This window comes from Symphodus melops (genome assembly GCF_947650265.1).
Source record: "Symphodus melops genome assembly, chromosome: 1".
NCBI classification, from domain to species: Eukaryota; Metazoa; Chordata; class Actinopteri; order Labriformes; family Labridae; genus Symphodus; species Symphodus melops.
The window spans coordinates 23731200-23737794 of NC_136691.1; positions in this window are offsets into that span (position 1 = coordinate 23731200).

Genomic DNA, 6595 nt, shown 5'->3' on the forward strand with positions numbered 1-6595 from the left:
GGTTTTTATACTGTAAAATTTAGTTGTCAAAATAAATTTAATAATTAACTTTATTTAATTATTAATATAAATCAATTTGTTATTAAACTGAGTTTAATAAAACCTTTGAGCACCACCCTGTAAACAGGGAACAACCAAAATATTACAAATATCAGTCTCAAGTTGATTAATTAAATACTAATATCATTAATAATTAATTTACCTGTATTTAATTGAAGGTGTGAAATCCGAACACAAAGCCCTTTCACCCAGCCTAAGTCACAAAGCAAATACACAGTAATCACAAACAACTGCTCTTTAAATTATAACAGAACTTATTTAACAAAGACACATCAAGTTAATCAATGAAACTAAACAGAGAGAGAGAGAGAGATCAAAAATGGCGGACACAGAACACAGATCTCCTAACCTGGTCTATTGTCTAGAGACGGAGTCAAACTCTGTCTCTGCCTGAACTATGTTTCTGCAGCGTCTGGAAAGCCACAGATTTCTAAGTGTGTGCGTCTGCCGAAAGGTGCATGTGTGCGTAAAGGGAGAGAGCGAGAGAGAAAAGAGCGCACCTCGAAAGCTCAATCTCAGCCTAGAACTCACGCACAACTCAGAGCATAGTTAACTTCACTACCAGAAGCCAGTGGCCGGATTTGTATCAGACGGCAGGACGGAACGAGACGTAATCCTTACGATCTCTCTCAATACCGTTTTAATATGGGAGAAATAAGATGCTCTTCTTAGAGATGCGTTGGGTTAGCTGCGCGCCAAAACTTTTAAACAGAGAATCATGCTGTGAAAAAGGAAGCAGAGGGGTGTCCTCGGATGTCGCCAGACGATTTGTGAAAGAGAGTGAACAATGGGAGGAAACCAGTTTTATCCCTCCCAAACTTCACACCTATGTGTTAGGTGTGGCAAAGCATTCTGGGAGTACCTGCAAGGTCTGCTGGGATAAAGAGTCTTTTGTCATGGTTCTCCAAAGGGACACAGCCTTTGTCATCCTGGCTGGACCCAACACAGGTTTGGTATTGGACATACCAGATCAGCAGCTTTTGCACCTGGGTTACAAACGTTCCTATTGATGAAATCACCAATGATCAGCACCACTGTAGACTGGGAAGCATTCGCATTTGGGGGACACATGCTGGACCTAGTGTTCTTGGACCGATATAGGCACCCCGGAGCACAGGAGTTTGTTTCCGATGTGGGGGGCACAGCTCTGCACAGGTTGCTACCTTTAACATACTCGGAGCAAACCAAGTGTCTTGCCTCTGCCTCCTTTAAAAGCCTGCACCGTGAGGACTTCAGGGTTTAGGTTGGTTATCAGTGGCTGATAGAGACAGTTTCTTTCCACATAGCAACGCACTGGTCAACAGGGGGAAGTCGTTGAGGTCCTCCGTGTTGTAGCCTGCTGCTGGTGGTTCGGGGAGAGCAGCTGAAGAGCAGTAAGCCGTATCCCAATGCACTGGGGAGGGTGCAGAAGAAAAGTTACCCGGGACATGAAACTTATTCTCGAGCTTGATAGCATCGCCAGTTGGGCAGAGCTGAGAGTGTTTATCCAGCTGGCGCTCACAGTTCTTAACCTGGACCCATGGCTCTCTGATGGATGAAATCAAGCAAACTTGGGTCTTGGGTCTAGCTCCAAGGCTGAGCCAGATGTCTTCCCCTAGGGCGGATGGACTTGCAATGGGAACAACTTCACCAACAGACCACGGAATGGTAGCATTGTTGTCCTGGGGCTCAGATGTGCTACCTGGAGGGCAACATATCCTTACTCCACCTCAGCTCCCAAGGAAGGACAGGTGTTTTGACTATGCTCTGGCTACAGTTGTGAGCTCCATGAGTAACTTTTTCCTCTCCTGAAGTTCGGCAAGCAGTTTGGTAACATCTGCCTTAAGGTTGGCAAAGGTAGGATGCCAATCCACACACGCAACCATTATTGTTATCAAGATAGTAAGACTTGTCTATATCTAGTTTAGCCGGAGGCTAAGTGTGGCAAGGTGCTACGTCCACTGACCGCTGGAATGCTGTTAAAGAGAAATCAAACGTATGATCCAGGCATCAAAAGCTAAGAATTACAACTGGGTTAAAAACACACGCACACAATTCTAAAGGTTTAGCATAAAACTTCTAAAAGAAACAAAAAAAGACAGAGCTTCTTAATGAGTAAAACCTAAACACGATGACACACCAATGCCGACACTTGTGCAGGATTATTGACCTCAGGCATAAGTTGTACTGTTGTAGCATGCTGTAGTTTGTTCCTGAAATGTGCTCAGCATTATAACATAATACTATAATACAGTAAAATTTAAGATAATCACCACAATTATAAATAATCTATTAATTAAATATGAAAATAATAGTAATAATGATAATAGTAGTCAATATACCGTACATCACACTAAGAATTTAACAATTTTATATCGCAATAATTGTATTAATAATCATGATCAATAATAATAATAACTAGACAATTCCAGCAGAAATTGTGAGGGTGGTTGCCGTCTGTGTATGCGTTTCTGAGTTATACTGCAGTAAAACTGTTTAACTGTAGTCAGCTAACAGCTAAAGCCTGGTTCACAAGGCAGGATAATTACGCAGATTTTGGCTCCGATTCTCTCCTTCCGATAATCTTAAGGACGCCCCGATCATCATAAAATAATCTTATAAGATCATCCTGCCGTGTGTGGTGTGTTCAGACCGCTTTCGTCTGGTCGGAAGAATGTCGGGACCACTCCGATCTCAAATCGGGGATATTCAACATGTTGGATTGTTTTGGCCTGATCTCTCATCATCTCCCCCGAGGAGAAAACGAGCACGAGCCTGTTGAATGTGACGCATAGCCAATCAGAAAGCGATGTGACGTAGTAGCGAAAACACCGGGCGCAAAACTACAACTACTCACCTCCATATCATCATGTAGCAAGTACAGTTCATGCTCCCGTGGTCTCCGCTCCTTTGACCGACGCCTCTTTTTAAAACGTGTTTTTCAGATAAAAACAGCACAAACGATCCCTGTTACATCCTCTTCGTCCGTTTGTTGACTCTGGAATCACGTTTGATCTCGAGAGGTTTTGCGAGATTTCCCGTCTGATCGGGGGACGTTCACGAGTGAAATCGGTTCGTGTGTGGTGTGTTGATGTTGCCGTGTGGCCGCACACCACACACTGTACGACCAAAACTGTAAAACCTCAGATTATTTATCGCCGTGTGTGGTCTCTGAAGTTTGGGAAATCGGCCGACAATTTTAAAATCCTGCCGTGTGAACCAGCCTTAAGACAGAACTCTGTCCCACTGCTATGGTCCCACTCAAATGATGATGTCATCACTCTAACTCTGAATACCTGCTGCTCACTGATTGGTTGACATTCAGCTTTGATCTGCCAAACTGCCAGAACATTCTATCAATGTATTTGAATGGGCTTACCACTGCTCGCAAAACCTCAAATATCTTAAAAACTAAACATGGTATCACCAATCCGTTTGGACTGTGAGCGACAGCACAAATAGGCACACGTTTCGATGTATTTTATTTTTATCTAGCATTCAGACAGGGACCACAGTGGCAATTTTAAAACATGAGTAAAAACTGTGAAATTCTGGACATCAGTTAGAGTGAGAGCCCAATGTGTGTGTATGTGGTGCGTAACTGTCAAACAAATGCCTCTCCTGGGAGACTGAAACATTTTATGTTTTTACTTTTTGCTTTATGAGTGAGAGGACACTCAGAGCTATATTTTTATGTATTTTGTTTGTACATGCGAGCAACAATGACTTCAGGTTGGCGACTTACAAATATGTTTCCAAAACTGAACTTTTTGACTTTAATGAATGAACAAACAAGAAAGAGCTGTATGGATAACTAGATAGTGAGTGTGAGGTGGATATGAATGATAATGTTATTTCTGTGTTGAGGGGGGAATTGGTTCTCAGGCAATTGCCATTATAGTTATTGTTAATAATAATAATAATAATAATAATAAAATAATGATAACAGAAGGAGAATTTAAAAAAAATAGTAATACTAATAATGTTAATAGTGAATGATAAACAGAGCGTGGGTTCATGTTTGGAAGTGGTTGAGGAGGGGGGCCCAAACAGAGAGGGGTTCTACTACTGAGTTGTGGGTGGGTATGAGAGAATTTTCCAGCGAGATGTGTTCAATGAGTAAGTTTTTCCAGTGCGGGATGTTTGTTTTGTTCCTAGTTTTCCAGTTGGTGAGGATGGTTTTCTTGGCGATAGTCAGGGCTGTGAGAAGTAGTTTATTGCTTGATTTGTTGAGGTTTGTTAGTGACGTGTTACCGAGTAAACAGAGTGAAGGGGACATGGGGATGTGGCAGCCCATCATGGTGAAAAGTGATTTAGTGACCTCGTTCCAGAATTGTTGAATTGGGGTACAGTGCCAGAAGGCGTGAAAGTAGGTGTCTGGTGTATTTTGGGTGCAATTAGTACAATTTTACGTGGTGAATCCCATTTTAAACATTTTCTGTCCCGTGAGGTGTGTTTTATTGCTGCTATCCTGCCGATTAATGAAAGTGGTAGGTTTGTCCAGCGGAGGATGGTGTCAGTTATTGTTTTAAGTAATGGAGTGTAGTTGAGGGTGAACAGCTCTGACAGCCTGGAGGAAATGTGGATACCTTGGTATGTGATGTGACCAGTGCATAAAGGGATAGGTGGTGTGTGGGCTGCTACATCCCAGCTGTTACTATGGAGAGGGAGGATTGATGACTTATGCCAGTTTATGGAGTAGTCCGATATGTTTCTGGTTTTGATAGTTTCCTGTAGTGATGCATGTGGCTTCTGTAGAAAGAGCAGTATGTCATCGGCATATAAACTGATTTTGTGGTGTTGATTTGGTGTATTAAATCCATGGATATTAGTGTTCTGTCTGATTGCTGCAGCTAACGGTTCTATGAAGATGGTGAATAATGGATGTTCTTCAGGAGTTATTGGAGTGTCTAGAGCTGAGATTTGGTCTTGGTGGAGATGTGGTAAATCAATGTTGTTCAAAAATGAAATGATGTCTTCTTGGTTTGGGTTATTTTCTGCTGAATATAAATTTGCATAAAATTTGTTAAATACTAATACTAATTTCGCGCTTGTTGGCTTCCTTGCTGAGTTCTTGATGGTGGAAATGGTTGTTTTTTCTTTATTTTGCTTTAATTGATTTGCTAGGTATTTACCAGATTTGTTGTTGTGATGGAAATGTTCTTCTCTGAGTCTGTGTATTTGGAATTGAGTTTTTTTATTCAGAATTTCATTCAATTTAAGTTTACAGTTTCTCAGTTCAGTATGTGATTCTTCTGTTGGGTTTTTGGTGATGATGTATTCCAAGTGTTTGATTTTTTCTTCCTGTTCAGTTTCTTGTTGCTGTTCTCTCTTTTTTTTGTGTACGGAGTATGAAATTATTATGCCTCTTAATACTGTTTTACCTGTTTCCCATATGATAGACGGAGATGACTTTGGGGAATCATTTATTTCTAGGAAGGATGTCCACTCTTTTCTAATGAGACTGTCAAACTCTGGGTCATTGAGGAGAGATGCGTTAAAGTGCCATCTGGTATTGGGTCTGTATGGGGTGGTTTTATTCCATGTGAATGTTACTGCGGCATGATCACTGATGATGATGGGGTGGATTTTTGATTCTGAAATATTTGATATGATTGAATTACTGGTGAGGAATAAGTCAATGCGTGAAAATGATAGGTGAACCGGAGAGAAGAATGAGTATTGTCTTGTAGATGGATGTTGAAGCCGCCAACTATCGCCAAGTCCCATGTCAATCATAAACTGTTTAATTGTGTCAGATGATTGGCAGGTATGTTTGGTTATGTTATTGCTGCGGTCTATGGATGGATCAATGACTGTGTTAAAATCGCCTCCTACACTATAAAAAAGGATTTTTGTGTGTAGTAAATATAATCCATACAAATTGTTTAAGTTATACCTAAAGAATATAAGTCAGGCAATGAACTGCATTATAATGCAGGAACTTATTGGCGGGACCCTCCAGCCATGTTTTGGCATCGTGGTGGAAGGTAGGTATTGATAATAAAACTGTTTGTCATTCAGTAAATGAAATTGTGAACACAATTATTAGTCTGATATATCGCTAATTTAATCAGGAAGCCTGTTGTTAACAAAGATATTATGGCGACTTCCCTTAATGTTAGCACGGCTAATCGGGCACAAGCACGTTTTGTTTCAGGAGAACAACAATAGTTGAGTTGGTGGTCAGAATGTAGATTCATTAAAATTATCTACATAATGTGATATTTAATTGGGGAATAAATGTACTGCTCCTCTAGCTAACTTTCTATGGTCTTAATGTCATATGTGGCATTGTATGTCCTTCGTCGACTACCGTTGCCCTCCTTGCTATGGTGACGCTTCTTTTTTTCCACAGTCATTACATGCAACATGGTGTAAGGGGGCATAAATACGGGATGCACATATGTGATAGTGACCTAGCGTTAGCGTTAAGCTCCGGTGCATTTAGACAAACCAAGAAATGCGGGACAAACTTTAAAAAAGATGTTTAGAGAGTTACTTGATTCCCATAAAGTCAGCTTTGACCAGCACTTAAGTCAATGGCGAAGAGATA